A 16,641-nucleotide genomic window follows, 5' to 3' on the forward strand; every position below is an offset into this window, starting at 1 on the left:
ATTAGGAGAAGTCTTTTTTTTTTCCCCAGCCCTATATTTTTATTAACAGCCACCAAAAATATAATTTACAGGCAACTGAAAGCCAGTCAAGAGGGGGACAGGGAGTGGTGGGTTCTGCCGGTGAGAAAGCAGATCAGCACTGACCACAGGGTGGACAGCCCCCCACCCCGCCCACCGCCTCACTGCTGTGGGTCTGTGCCCTCTGGGGTCTGTGGCCCCTGGTTCCTCTACAAGACTGAATCTCAGCCTTGCATCATTCATATCTTCTAATAATCTATTTCCTGCAGCCGCCACAGGAGCTGCTGTGCATAAAACAAGCAAACAATGCACTCATGGTCCTTGCATTCTTGGGGCACATGGCCCAATGGGGCAGAGGCATGTTCAATGATTATCTCACTGATAACTGGGTAATTATGATTGTGCTGGGTGCCGAAAAGAAAGAAGACTTCTCTCCTCCCCTCCTGATAGTATTAAACAGGGAAACATAATCTAGCCTGGAGTTTAGGGCAGGAGGATCAAGGAAGACCTCCCTAAAAATGGACATTTAACCTGGAAACTGGTTAGATGCAGCAAGGCCAAGGAGGAGGTGGAAATGGGGGAGGCACAATTCAGGTACCGGGAACAGCCCGTATGAGGGCGCAGAGGCTGGAAGGCGCCTGGCATGTTGAAGAAGAGGAGAAGGCCCGTCTGGTAAGACAGAGGGAGGGAGACTGGCAGACGGAGCTGAAGGGAGGACAGAGCCCAGAGAATTCCATCCTGAGGGGAAGGGAGAGCAGCCCAAGCAGGGGAAAAGCATCATTACACGTGCCCTTTTGTTAAAAATATTCTTTATTTATTTACAGCTGTGCTGGGTCTTCGATGCTGCATGCGGGCTTTCTCTAGTTGTGGTTCTTGGGCTCTAAAGCTTGGGCTTCAGTAGTTGTGGCCCACAGGCTTAGCTGCCCCAAGGCATTTGAAATCTTCCCAGACCAGGGACCAAACCCATGTCCCCTGCATTGGCAGGCAGATTCTTGACCAGTGGATCACCAGGGAAGATAGTTCACAGCTGGCTTGTATATTTTTTTAAAGACTTTTGGGGGGCCATTTTTAAAATCTTTATTGAATCTGTTACAATACTGCTTCTGTATTATGTTTCGGTTTTTTGGTCAGAAGGCATGTGGGATCTTAGCCCTCCAGACCAGGGATCGAACCTGCACCCGCTGCATTGCAAGAAGTCTTAACCACTGGACCGCCAGGGAAGTCCTTGGTCTGTATACTCCTTTGTGTCTGTGGAATGTCACCTTCTCACGTGCACCTGTAACAGCCACCCTTGTCCAACGTGATGGCCCCTAGCCACATGTGACTTCACATTTGAAACACTGTAATGAATCCAAAGTGAGATGGGCTATCCGTGGAAAACAGAGATTTCAAGGACTTTGTAAGAAATTAAAAATATAATAATATAGTATATAATGATATAGTAGCATAAAACAATTTTTATATTGGTTACATGTTGAAGCGATAACAGTTTGGAGGTACAGGGCTAAATAAATTATGTTACTAACATTAATTTCAACTGTCATTTTCCCCTCTGTTGTGGATACTAGAAAATTTAAATTACATATGTGGCTTACATTATATTTCGACTGGACACCTCTGTGTTATGAATTTAAGAACAAGAATTTTAAACAAAATGTTTATCCATCTACTTCAGGGTAAAAATGAGCATATGTGGCTAACTGTGGCTAGTTGAGGCTCAAGAGTGTATTTAACCGGCCCTCTCTCCATTATCCCACAAAACAGAATGAAAGGGTAGGAAGGGGAGAAATTCCCATGGGGCCAGAACTGTGCAGGGTGGGAGCGTGTGGCAAGGGGAGCTTAGAAGTCCTAAGAGGCAAACCAGCTCCACCTGTCACCGTCACATTCCCCGTGCAGTTTTAGCAAAGGAAAAAAAGGGGGGCGGGTAGTAATAAAGAGAAAACCTAAAAGCCCAAAACTTCTGACTCCCATTCCCTGAGTCAAAGTAAATAAGGTTGGGGAAGGTCAGGTTTCTCCAGAGTCAGCTGGCCTCCATTTCAAAATTCAAGGCCAAGCTCTCTTTCCTGACATTGGCAATGGACAGGACACAGGTCATGGCAGGCTGGGTCTCTCTTCATCCTTGTTTCTCTCAATCTCCCACAACAGGTTTCACTAGCTGGTGGCCTGGAATGGGTTTGGGCGTGGCGGGGCGGGGGGTGGGGGGTGGTGCGGTTTACATTATTTAAAAATTTTTCAATGAGTTGCCATAATTAGAAATTTAGGAAATGTTACATAAAATTCTAGATCTAGAGCTTCTCTTAAAAAAAAAAAAAAAAGAAAACCTGAAGCTCTGGCCACCTTGGGCCTGTGTTCTGACGTGGCCACAGGCAGGTACAGCTAAGTGGCAACGGCTCCCCTTAGATGGAACACAGGGGATCCTGGCCTTACTGCACGCAAGGCTGCACCGTGCAGACACGCTTTACCTCTCACTGACTCGCTTGGGATGCTGTTCGTGCAGTGACCACTGTCCAGAACGCCCTTCCCTCTCTCATCCACGGCGAGCCCCTCCGTATCCAACACTGCCCTCACCCCTCCAGCTCTCCTGAGTCAGTCGGGTGCAGGGTTCACACTGACCGCACTCTACTGCACTAATTCAGTCCCATTTTCCTTCCCTCTCCTGTCTCATCACCGCCAGGCAGAAGAGACACTCAAAAATATTTGCTTTGTGAACCATGCCAAGAGCAGAGAAAACACGTTGGAAATCATACCCTACCCATGTCTCCTTCCCAGCCGAATTTCTCCTGTGATGTTTCCAGATATGCCTGGGACGGTAGGCAATTTGGTGAAACCAACCTAGAACACTCCTGTAAATTAACTTTCACCAATTACCTCAGAGGCCAAAAAAGCCATTAGAAGTTGGAATTATATGGAGTTTGGAGCGACTCTGAACCCATGTAACCACTCTAAATAGTTCCTTCTGTTGCCCAAACAAGAATTTCTTGATTGCCCTTTTTGAAGCTGCCAGAGCCCTGTCTTCTTGCTATTAAAACGGAGTTTCACAATGGTCCAAACCAGTTCTTCTCGTTTTCTGAAAGAACTGTCTGTCATTCGATCACAAATAAAATCTTTTATAAAACAGCAAAAGCAAGGGCACCTGCCCAGTGAAGTGAGAAGCAGTCATGTCTCCAAGCAGGAAAAATGGAGCACTGATTCACCGTATGCTCCATAAGCTTTTCCAGGGCACTTACTGTATGCAAGCCCTGGGGACGTGCTGGGCAGTTAGTAGCCCAGGAGAGTGGGGACAGATAAAGAGGAGACACTAGAGGGCATGTCAGACAAGGATGCGCAAAGACGCCCAACCTTCCCTTCAGTCCACTACCACAGGCGCCGGCAGGCAAGTCTGAAGTCCTTTCTCTTCAGCAAATTAAGGGTTCTTTGAACCCCTGGATCCAGCTGGCGCTAGTGGTAAAGAACCTGCTTGCCAATGCAGGAGACGTAAGAGACACGGGTTTGATCCCTGGGTCAGGAAAATCCCCTGGAGGAGGGCGTGGCAACCCACTCCAGTATTCTTGCCTGGAGAATCCCTAGACAGAGGAGCCTGGTGGGCTATAGTCCACAGGGTCACAAAGAATTGGACACGACAGAAGTGACTTAGCATGCATGCAGCCACAAAGACCAGATACTGGGTTGGCCCAAAAGTTCATTCAGTTCTATACAATTCTATAGTCTTATAGGAAAAAACGGAATAAACTTTTTGGCCAAGCCAATAAAATCGATAAAAGGAAAGAACAAGAGAGAAAGGAGAGAGGAGAAAGAAGAGACTGAAGATTCCAAAATGATTCCAGTCATATCCCTCTGTGTGAAATAAAAAAAAAAATAATAATAATGATTACCTATAAACTTACCATGAAATTAAAAGACGCTTACTCCTTGGAAGAAAAGTTATGACCAACCTAGATAGTATATTCAAAAGCAGAGACATTACTTTGCTGACTAAGGTCCGTCTAGTCAAGGCTATGGTTTTTCCTGTGGTCATGTATGGATGTGAGAGTTGGACTGTGAAGAAGGCTGAACGCCAAAGAATTGATCTTTTGAACTGTGGTGTTGGAGAAGACTCTTGAGAGTCCCTTGGACTGCAAGGAGATCCAACCAGTCCATTCTGAAGGAGATCAACCCCTGGGATTTCTTTGGAAGGAATGATGCTCAAGCTGAAGCTCCAGTATTTTGGCCACTTCATGCGAAGAGCTGACTCACTGGAAAAGACTCTGATGCTGGGAGGGATTGGGGGCAGGAGGAGAAGGGGACGACCCAGGATGAGATGGCTGGATGGCATCACTGACTCGATGGACGTGAGTCTGAGTGAACTCTGGGAGATGGTGATGGACAGAGAGGCCTGGCGTGCTGCTATTCATGGGGTCACAAAGAGTCGGACATGACTTAGTGACTGAACTGAACTGAACTGATAAACTTATCAAGCTCCATCATCTTGAGGAGAGAGACTGAGCCTCAGAGAAGGTTCCCATCTTGTCCATTCTTCAAACTCCAGTTCAAAAGCCCATTTGTTCCTCCATCTCTGCTGCCTTCAGGGGATTATAGAGACAGCAGCTCCCACCACTGACAACTTCCTCTGTGCAGGCGCTCCCAAGTGTTTGTCTGTGTTCTGTTTTATCTCCCACCCACCCTACTGACAAGAGCTGTTCTCGCTGCCTTCTACAGATGAGAAATGGGTGGTATGTAGAGGGTTGACCAGCTGTCCGGCTGCATGCTTCCCAAGTCATCTAATTAACAGGGCTTCACTGTCTCTCTACCCTAGAGATTCACTACAGGCCCAATATGCACTCATTTCTCCAGAGTGAAGAACAAGACAGAAATAAAGGCTGGAGTTTTTGGAGCACAAAAGCCAAGTGCTGAGGATGAGGAATGAAACAAGCCTCTCAAGACACACCCTGATGAAATTTCCTAACTCCAAGAACAAAGAAAAATCCTTAAATGCTTCCATAGTGGGGGAAAAAAAAAAAACAAAAAAACACCTACAGAGAAACAGGACTCAGTCTAGCATCAGACTTCTCAAGGGCAAAAGATAAAGAGGGCAAGGGTGACAAAGCTCTAAGCAAAAGGGCTTTAAACCTAGAACTCAACTGCAAACCAACTCATCACTCAAGTGGAGGGAAAAAAATATATATATATCTGACTTCTCAGATATACAAAGATTCTGCAGCCATCCCAGCACCTCTTCTGAAAAACATAAAGGAAATTAAGTATAAGAAAGAAGATATCAAACAAAATTTTAGAAAGAAGAGAAAGAAACTCAACAAAATAGAGTTTAAGCCTACAAAAAAGTGGCTGAAAATGTAGCTGTGAAGCTCAAGGCAGCTCTTACATAATTTCCAAAACCACAATGCAGAATTTTTTTAAGCTGGCAATAAAATTCCATATCATATTAACCAAGAACCGATTACAGAGAGAGGATAAGGAAAGCATGGTACATTTAAAGGTCAAATATTTGTGTGTAGGCGGGGAATCTTTGAGGGTAGAGATAATAATTTATTCTTGCCCAAGTTTAAATATGTTTGCTAAAAATCTTAGCCTAACTGAAACAAATGAGAAATAAGATTATGACTTCCAAATGAGTCAGCATGGAGGTGGGGGGTGGCATTCAAGCAGCAAGGGCTTATGGAAGTAAGAAAACCTGAAACTAAAGATAACTTTGGCAATCCAACAATAAGCAGGAGAAAAACACCATGGAAAACCAACAAATTAAGGTAGCTGAAGGAAGCTGAAACTTAAAACAAGCAAACACAATAAATATGGATGGCTCAGATGGCCAAGAATCTGCCTGCAACGCAGAAGGCCAGTTTGATCCCTGGGTCGGCAAGATCCCCCAAAGAAGGGAATGGCTACCCACTTCAGTATTCTGGCCTGGAGAATCCCATGGACTGAGGAGCCCGGCAGGCTATAGTATAAAGAATGTCGAAGGAGTTGGGCATAACTGAGCTATAAACACACTCTGCATCTACACATAAATCCCCCGATTAAAAAAACAGTGTATCACAGATGGGGGGATGTAGGGCACGACAGAAGCTAAAACAAAAAGACCCAGAAAGGCCAAAATAGAAAGGATTATGATGACATGAGATGGTATCAATGAGGAAAGCTGGGTGAAGGCTACATGCAGACCATGAGCATTCTTGCTGCAACTCTTCATGAAGTCTTCAATTACTTTAAAACAAATTTTTTAAAAAAGAACAAGGAATTGACAAAATGACACCAGGCATGTGTCAATAAAATGCAGAAATGGCAACAGACTTCAAGGTAAAAAATAAGAATCACAAAGGGCAAAAATTATTTTTCAATTGATACTAAATTTAACCACTAAAAAACTATTACTATATTCACTACATACACAGAGCAAAACTGGTGAAAATACAAGGAGAAATGTAAAACCATTAGTTACAATAAGAGACAGTGACATACTTCCCAGAAATGGACAGATTATGAGGATTTAAAACACAAGGGTAAAAAATAAATAAATAAAAGATAAAATGAAAAAATAAAAAACTGGGGTGGCCAATAAAGGACTTGAAAAACACAAACAGTTTAATATATTTTGTATGTGTTTATAAAACAATACACATCTTTTCAAAAATCCATGGAACAATTACAGACTGATCATGTGATGGGCTACAAAGAAAACCTCAATAATTTTTTTCGTAAGTCAGAAATTACACAGGCCATATTCTCTGACCACGAAGCAATAAAACTAAAAATTAAACAAAGAGAGAGCCACAAAAAATTTAACCACTTGGAAATGTAATCCAAAGGTTATTTAGAGGAATATTTTTTAAGGAGAAATTAAAATAAACTGAAGCCTGTTTAAAAATGAACAATGAGAGTACTATACAGTAAAACCCATGGGATACTTCTGAACTGTCACTCAAAAAATCAGTGAATAAACGAAAAATGGAAATACACCGAAAGTCAAAATTGAAGAAAAATAACCAGAAGTTAAAGAAACAGAAAAACAAACACTTGACAACAAAAGCAAGGGCAAGTCCTTTGAAATTATGAATAAAATAGCTAACCCTGCCTGCTCCCTCAATATGTCTGGCCAAGAAAATAAAAAGATAAATTTAAAATACTAAGAAATGAGAAGGAGGCAGTAACTCAGAACCAAAAGGATGGATAGAAAGACAGAAAGAGGAAGAAAGACTTTTTATTAACATATATCTTAAATGCATACAAAACAGATTGGTTTCTAAATAGAAAACTTGAATAGACCAAGAATTAGATGAAGAAATTTGAACTGTAAAATCATTGGGAATGTTCAAATAATTTTATTGGCAAATTCTACCAAACCCTCAATAAACAGATTATATTTGTATTTTCTAAACTGTTGGGGGGAGAGTAACATCCCAGTTCTTCCTATAAAGTCAAAATACTTCTCCAATTAAAACTGGGCAACGATCATTTAAAAGATAAAATTTTAGATAATTCTTATATAAATTCAGACCCCAAAATCCTACATCAGCTCAGTTCAGTCATTCAGTCATGTCTGACTCTTTGCGACCCCATGAACTGCAGCACGCCAGGCCTCCCTGTCCATCACCAACTCCCAGAGTCCACCCAAACCCATGTCCATCAAGTCAATGATGCCATCCAGCCATCTCATTCTAGGTCGTCCCCTTCTCCTTCTGCCCTCAATCTTTCCCAGCATCAGGGTCTTTTCCAATGAGTCACCTCTTAGGATCAGGTGGCCAAAGTATTGGAGTTTCAGCTTCAGCATCAGTCCTTCCAGTGTACACCCAGGACTGATCTCCTTTAGGATGGACTGGTTGGATCTCCTTGCAGTCCAAGGGACTCTCAAGAGTCTTCTCCAACACCACACTTCAAAAGCATCAATTCTTCAGTGCTCAGCTTTCTTCACAGTCCAACTCTCACATCCATACATGACCACAGGAAAAACCATAGCCTTGACTAGACAGACCTTTGTTGGCAAAGTAATGTCTCTGCTTTTGAATATGCTGTCTAGGTTGGTCATAACTTTCCTTCCAAGGAGTAAGCGTCTTTTAATTTCATGGCTGCAATCACCATCTGCAGGAATTTTGGAGCCCCCCCAAAATAAAGTCTCTCACTGTTTCCATTGTTTCCCCATCTATTTGCCATGAAGTGATGGGACCGGAAGTCATGATCTTCGTTTTCTGAATGTTGAGCTTTAAGCCAACGTTCTCACTCTCCTCTTTCATCATGAGGCTTTTTAGTTCTTCTTCACTTTCTGCCATAAGGGTGCAGTCATCTGCATATTTGAGGTTATTGATATTTCTCCAAGCAATCTTGATTCCAGCTTGTGCTTCTTCCAGCCCAGCACTTCTCTTGATGTACTCTGCATAGAAGTTAAATAAGCAGGGTGACAATATACAGCCTTGACGCACTCCTTTTCCTATTTGGAACCAGTCTGTTGTTCCATGTCCAGTTCTTTTTTTTTTTTTTTTAATTTTTACTTTACTTTACAATACTGTATTGGTTTTGCCATACATTGACATGAATCCGCCACGCGTGTACATGAGTTCCCAATCATGAACCCCCCCTCCCACCTCCCACCCCATATCATCTCTCTGGATCATCCCCGTGCACCAGCCTCAAGCATCCTGTATCCTGTATCGAACATAGCCATGTCCAGTTCTAACTGTTTCTTCCTGACCTGCATACAGGTTTCTCAAGAGGCAGGTCAGGTGGTCTGGTATTCCCATCTCTTTCAAAATTGTCCAGAGTTTATTGTGATCCACACAGTCAAAGGCTTTGGCCTAGTCAATAAGGCAGAAACAGATGTTTTTCTGGAACTCTCTTGCTTTTTCAATGATCCATCGGATGTTGGCAATTTGATCTCTGGTTCCTCTGCCTTCTCTAAAACCAGCGTAAACATCTGGAAGTTCACGGTTCACGTTTTGCTAAAGCCTGGCTTGGAGAATTTTAAGCATTATTAGTGTGTGAGATGAGGAGAAGGCAATGGCACCCCACTCCAGTACTCTTGCCTGGAAAATCCCATGGACAGAGGAGCCTGGTAGGCTGCAGTCCATGAGGTCACTAAGAGTCAGACACGACTGAACAACTTCACTTTGACTTTTCACTTTCATGCACTGGAGAAGGAAATGGCAACCCATTCGAGTATTCTTGCCTAGAGAATCCCAGGGACGGGGGAGCCTGGTGGGCTGCCATATACGGAGTTGCATAGAGTTGAACACAACTGAAGCGACTTCGCAGCAGCAGCAGCAGCAGCGTGTGAGATGAGTGCAATTGTGCAGTAGTTTGAGCATTCTTTGGCATTGCCTTTCTTTGGAATTGGAATGAAAACTGACCTTTTTGAGTTATGTGGCCATTGCTGTTTTCCAAATTTGCTGGCATATTGAGTGCAGCACTTTCACAGCATCATCTTTCAGGATTTGAAATAGCTCAACTGGAATTCCATCACCTCCACTAGCTTTGTTCGTAGTGATGCTTCCTAAGGCCCATTTGACTTCACACTCCAGGATGTCTGGCTCTAGGTGAGTAATCACACCATCATGATTATCTGGGTTGTGAAGATAAATCCTACATAATTGTTAGCAAGTTGCTGTTGCTTTGCTGACTAAGGTCCGTCTAGTCAAGGCTATGGTTTTTCCTGTGGTCACGTATGGATGTGAGAGTTGGACTGTGAAGAAGGCTGAGAGCTGAAGAATTGATGCTTTTGAACTGTGGTGTTGGAGAAGACTCTTGAGGGTCCCTTGGACTGCAAGGAGATACAACCAGTCCATTCTGAAGGAGATCAGCCCTGGGATTTCCTTGGAAGGAATGATGCTAAAGCTGAAACTCCAGTACTTTGGCCACCTGATGCAAAGAGTTGACTCATTGGAAAAGACTCTGATGCTGGGAGGGATTGTGGGCAGGAGGAGAAGGGGGCGACCGAGGATGAGATGGCTGGATGGCATCACTGACTTGATGGATGTGAGTCTGAGTGAACTCCGGGAGTTGGTGATGGACAGGGAGGCCTGGCATGCTGTGATTCATGGGGTCACAGAGTCGGACATGACTGAGCGACGGAACTGAACTGAACTGAAATTGCTGCTGTTCAGTCTGTAAGTCACGTCTGACTCTTTTTGACCCCACAGACTGTAACCCACCAGGCTCCTCTGTCCACGAAGATTTCCAGGCAAGAATACTGGAATGGGTAACCAGTTTCTTCTCCAGGGGATATTCCAGATAAGGGATTAAATCTGTGTCTCCTGCACTGGCAGGTAGATTCTTTACCCACTGAGCCACCAGGGAAGCCTTAGCAAATAAGACATGGCACTAAATTAGAAAAGTAATACAACTCTAAAAATAAGCATCGACCTACGTCTTCTGGATTTTGAGTTTCATTTGTTGCCTTTTTTTTTTTTTTAAAGATCAACATAATTCACTAGGAATTTTTTAAAACCTCCACATCAAGGGTCTCTCTCCAAAACCTCCCTCCAACACTTAATAGAACTCCAGAGCTACTTCACTTAAAGTCAGAAATAACCAAAAATGCCCAATATCACTACCATATTATTCAAAACTATTCTGGACTTCTCAACCAATGTGAAAAGCCTGGAGAAAAGAAAATAGAAGTGTAAAGGAAGAGACAAATCCGCTATGATTTGCAGATACAACTGTCTACATTTACAAAAAGTATTCCAAGAGAACCAACTGAAAAAGATTAGAATAAAAGAGAATTCGGCAAACCAGCCAGATCCAGGAAAAATATTCACATGTCAGTGGTTTTCCAGCATCAACAATAATCAATTAGAAAATGTAATGGGAGGAAGAATCCCCTTCCCAGGATTAACTTAAGTTATAAAACACCAAAAAACAAACCTGGTACAGTTTGAAGGCATCGTATAGTAACAGGCTTTATCTTCTTAGGCTCCAAAATCACTGCGGACAGTGACTGCAGCCATGAAATTAAAAGATGCCTGCTCCTTGGAAGAAAAGCTATGACAAACCTAGACAGCATATTAAAAAGCAGAGACATCACTTTGCCGGCAAAGGTCCGTATAGACAAAGCTATGGGTTTTCCCAACAGTCGTGTATGGATGTGAGTGTTGGACCATAAAGAAGGCTTAGCAGCAAAGAATGGATACTTTTGAATTGTAGTGTTGGAGAAGACTCTTGAGAGTCCTCTGGACGCAAAGAGATCAAACCAGTCAATCCTAAAGGAAATAAACCCTGAATACTCACTGGAAGGACTGATGCAAAAGCTGAAGCTAGAATAGTTTGGCCACTTGATGCAAAGAGCAACTCACTGGAAAAGACCCTGATGCTGGGAAAGACTGAGCGCAGGAGGAGAAGGGGACGACAGAGGATGAGAAGACTGGATGGAATCATCGACTCAATGGACATGAGTCTGAGCAAACTCTGGGAGATGGTGAAGGGCAGGGAAGCCTGGCGTGCTGCAGTCCATGGGGTCACAAAGAGTTGGACATGACTGAGTGACTGAATAAGAACAATTATTATAAAACAGCTGGGGGAAAAATTGCACAGAATTAGATAAACTGATCACTTTATGAGAATAACAAGTCCAGAGGCAGATTATGTACATGTAAGAATTTAGACAGTTGTGAACGTGTCATTTCAGATCAGTGGGAGAAGGACAGACTATTCACTAACAATAAGGATGCTTTCTGATACCAGTACTGAGAAGGTTATACCTTCACGTCCAGGTATTCCTGCAGAAATTGCTTGGCCTGAATCTCAGAACAAGGAAATATCAGACATACCCAAATGGAGGGATAGTCTACAAAATGACAACAATAAAAAATAATCAAGGCCAGGAAAGACAACAGGAAAACTGAGGAAGTAATCTAGATGTAAAAAGACGAAAGAGACTGGACAATGGAAAATTCAGCTTGTGACCTGAGGTTTTCTCTTCCTACAGAGCAGGCAGGGGTCCCCAACCCCTGGGCCAAGGACCAGTACTGCGTTAGAAACCCAGCTGCAGAGCAGGAGGTGAGCAGTGAGTAAGCCAGGAAAGTTTCATCTGTAGTTACAGTTGCTCCCCAATGCTTGTATTACCGCCTCCTGTCAGATCAGGGGCAGCATTAGATTTTCACAGGGGCTGGTACACTGCTCTGAACTGCATATGCATGAGATCTAGGCTTCCTGCTCAATGAGAATCATCCTGAAACCAGTCGCCACCCGCTCCAATCTGTGGAAAAATTCTCTTCCACAAAACCAGTCCCTGGTTCCAAGAAGGTTGGGGACCACTGCTACAGAGGACTTGATTGAAACAGATGGTTAAACAGGAATAAAGTTTGTAGACTTGTTAATAGTATTCCACCAGTGTTAATTTCCTGATTTTGATCACTGAACTGTGATATTATAAGCAAATATCCTTGATTTTAAGAAATACATCCTGAAGTATTTAAGGGTAAAGGGATATCAGGCCTACAACTGTGACTCAAATGGTTTAGAAAAAGGATTAAACAGAGAGCTGTCGGGGGGTGGGCAGAGTGAGGGGGCAGGAAAGCAAACATAAGAATGTTAATTTTGGGGGAACTGGAGTGAAAATGATACAGAAATTCTTTGCACTAGTTGTAAACTTTTCTATAAGCCTGAAATTATGACAAAGTAAGTTTTTAAAAAGAAAAATGTAAGTTGCAAGATCCCTTGGGATAGTTGTAGTTTCATCCTTATACAGCATTATTATAAACATGTCTGGGAATTATAAACACCAAATTGTAGACTCCTGGTACCTCTGGAGAGGGAGTGGACTGACCCTGGAGAACGGGGTCTCAACTCTGTCAAGTTTTATTAAATAAAATCAGATGTGGCAAAAACAAATAAATAAAATTTAGAAATAGATAAGAGTGGGACACCTGGAAAAATACATAAAAATAAATGCCAGAAGGATTAAATAGCAAAACAGGATAAGAAAATACTAAATAAAAACAGGAGGTCTTTTTAAAATAATATTGGAAGTATTTCTAAGCATCTTCAGAAAATAAAGTAGAAAAAGAAGGAAAGAAAGTGATAGTCACTCAGTCATGTCCAACTCTTTGTGACCCTATGGACTGTAGCCCACCAGGCTCCTCTGTCCATGGGGTTTTCCAGGCAAGAATACTGGAGTGGGTTGCCATTTCCTTCTCCAAGGGATCTTCCCATCCCAGGGATCAAACCCAGGTCTCCTGCATTGCAGGCAGATTCTTTACTGTCTGAGCCACCAGGCAAGCTCTTCAGAAAATAAAATAAAACAATGACAAAAATTAATATAATACTTACCAATCTGCTAGGCTCTAAGCATTCTGTACACATAGTATCTCAACTGATCCTTTAGAACAACCCAATGACATAGGTGCTATTATTCCCAGCACACAGATGAGGTTCAGAGAGAAGTTTTGGTCACAGGTCCAAGACACCTTCCCAACTCCAAAGTCTGCACTAATACCCATCTTTCTATGCTGCTCAAGGCAGAAAAATTCCCCAGTTCTTGCATTTTACACACAGCAAGCCAAAGAAAATCAAGGAGTAGCCAGATTCCAAAAGGTTCCAGAGGATCCTCATTCTATATTTCAACAAATATTTACTACTCAAAACAACAACAAGCTATCTTTTTCTATTGTCTCCATAGTAGGCATGTCACTTATTTGATTTAATCGGCACACCACCATCATGAGGCAGGTTTTTCTATTCCTGTTTTCGAGCTGAGGTACAGGCTCAGATTCTGGAAGAGGGCTGTTCAAGGTAACAGCTGGTCTGGCAGAGCTGGCATTTGAATCCAGGTCTGTCTGCCTACAGAGCCTGGTCCCTGACCACCTACTTGAACTACCTTTCCTATGAGTGCTCCATGTGTTGGGTTCTGCAAGTGAGGCTTGCCCTGGAGTTGGAGAAAGAATCCCAGCCTGTGGTTTCAAGTCAACCACCTCCTTCCCTGGAATATTAGGCAAAACAGGCCCCATCTGCTTCTGCTCCAGCAGCTGAGCCCCCAAGTGATGGAGTACCCAGGGCCAGAAGTCACGTGTATGTGATCCACTCAGCAAACATTTGTGGAGCAGCTTATATGTGCCAGGTCCTAGGGACAGAGGGGAATACGACTTCACCCCATGCTCAAAGAGCTAGCGGTCTAGAGCAGGGGTTCCCAACCTCCAGGATCTAATGGCTGATGATCTAAGGTGGAACTGATGTAATATAACAGAAATAAAGTCCATAACACATGTAATGCGCTTGAATCCTCCTAAAACCAACCTCTCACCTTGACCCTGGTGCGGAAGAGGTTGGGGACCACTGATCTAGAGAACTGAGCAGTAGTAATTATGGATGAAACCACTCAAGACTGACTAGGGTAGGAGGAGATGCGAGGAGGTAAGGGGGGCTTCAAGAGGCCCCAACACTCCCTCTTCGTTCAGAAGGAACACAGAAGCCCAGAAAGAATTCTCTGTCCAAAGGGGAGGCAGCCAAGAACTGGGAGATTGAAATTCAAGGTTTCCAACCCCAGTCCTGGGGCCGTGCTCCTTTTCTGGGGTGAAGCCACATGGAGACATGTCCCGGGCACAGCACTGGCTGTTTCCAGAGCCAGGCAGACAGCAGGCGGTGCTTCTTTGCCTGTGAACAACCTTCATCCCAACACAGCCTTGCGGGAAGCCAGCCAGAGGCCACTAGCTGTATCACCTCCTGGGGACTGGCGGCTCCCACATGAGCCCCTAAAAAGAAGCGCCCTCGTGATCCTGCCCAGTTGGCCATGGTGGAGGCTGGGAGGAGTCCACCTGCTTCCACAGGGGCACTGGCCACCAAGCTCTCCTCCCCAGGGTCTGGGCCCCAAAGCAGCTTCCCACCAGGCAGGGCACATTGGTGACAGCCCCAGAGCAGCCACAGGGGCTCCAGCCAAGCCACCTGCACGCATGTCCCCTCAGCCCTGACCAGCCACCCGGCCTCATGGCCATTCATAAAACCATGTCCTGGGTCTGAGGCCACTCACACCTGCACTTGGGGAGGGCTTGAGCTGGTAAGGGATGCTGACTCTGGCTCAACCGTTCTGAGCCCCATTCTTCTGTTCATCCTGCCACGGCTCTTTAACAGAGGTGCCGTAGCAAATGAGCTTATGAAGCATAAAGGACTCTACAAATAGGATACCCCAGTGGCCCCAGTCTCTCCACACTCAGCCCAAGGCCAAGAGCATCCTCGGAGCCAAGGGCTCCCTGACTCTCATCTGCGTGCATCACACACTGCTCAGGAATTAACTTAATCCAGCTTGTATCATTATCTACACCCTGTGCCTAGAGAACCATGCTTCACCCATGGGCCCGGCGTATGATGACCTTCAAAGTGCCCTTGGGAGACTGCATTCCCATTCCAACAATCCCACTTTGGGGGAGCACATCGACGGATCCCTCCCTCTCTGGAAACAAACTATCCTCATTTAAGAACAGTTCTGTTTTGGAGAAAACAGTTACCGATCCCTGGCACGTACCATAAACCAAGCGCTGGGCCTAACCATGCTGCACGTATTCTGTCCAGTTAATCCTTGCAGTGGATGGATGAGGCCAGTGCAGTGAGTAACCCCAATTTTCAGATGAGGAAGCCACCTGCCCAATGGCAAACACTGATGCAGGGCCAAGGTGGGCCTGGGGTGGGCTGGCTCAGTCTGTGCAAGTCCTCCTCGCTACGCAGCCAGCTCCAGGACATCTCTCATCCAGTCCCCCTTTCAACTTGGGAGCAATACTGAAACACCCAGCTCAGGCAGCCCCTGCCACCAGGTCTCCTGGCGGCGTCTCCACAGATACCTCGTGCTGAAGACGTCAGCTCAGGCTCCCTGTCTTCCCTCCGTCAGAACAGCCCCTGTGACTCTGGCCAATCTGTTCTTTAATCTCCTTTTCCTCCAGGGGCTTTCCATTCACCTCCCCGCCACCAGCCCAACTACCTGCCCCCTCACTCACACCTTGACCTTACCCTTGTCAATGACACCAACGCACCTGCAGCATCCTAACCTCCAGCATCCAGAGCCCAGACTCAGGGTTCCTGCCCTGAGTCCTTGCCCCAGTGGCACCTCCCACCCACCACCCTGTCTCCCTTGTCTCACTGTCATCCTTCCCCGGCCAAGACCAGGCCCGTGCCGATCACCCTCACTCTGGCACAATCTTTCAACTCTCCAGCTCGCTCTAGCCTTTCACTCCCTGGCAAAACCCCAAGATGACTGCTCACACACCTCGCGCTGGAGGAACGCACACAACCACGCAGATTGTCCCATTTTAAACTTACGACCACAAACCTCAAGTGGGTCCTTACTACAGCCCAACCATTTCCCTCTTCAATTCACTCTCCTAGATGAGCACGTGAGACTTTCCGCTTTCTCCTCAAACCTCAAACAACCTGCTTTCTCTCCACCGACAACTCCTTTCTCTGAGAAAAACAAAAAAGCGATCAGAAGAAAAAGACTCATCTTTCCATCCCCAGACCTGTAAGGCTGCTCCATCTGAACTGAAGAGTCCCCTCTTCCTGCCTGTTACACCAGCCCAAGCCAAGCCCTCACTCCACGCTGGGTCCCAACCCCTCTTCCCAAACCAAGGTCACTGCCCCGGTAACTCCCCACGCACCCACCCCCTCCCAGAACGGTCTTCCCTTCTCCACCAGAATCTGCCCACAGCACAGAACAGGTAC

At 44.9% G+C, this 16,641-nt stretch overlaps 1 protein-coding gene across 40 annotated transcripts in view; it reads right to left on the reverse strand.

The window, feature by feature from the left end:
* The window catches only part of ZNF618 (zinc finger protein 618), a 203,978-nt gene that overhangs the window by 115,362 nt on the left and 71,975 nt on the right, over positions 1–16,641 (reverse strand). The gene's annotated exons all lie outside the window — the stretch shown is intronic.

This window comes from Ovis canadensis, chromosome 2, assembly GCF_042477335.2.
Source record: "Ovis canadensis isolate MfBH-ARS-UI-01 breed Bighorn chromosome 2, ARS-UI_OviCan_v2, whole genome shotgun sequence".
Lineage (NCBI taxonomy): Eukaryota > Metazoa > Chordata > Mammalia > Artiodactyla > Bovidae > Ovis > Ovis canadensis.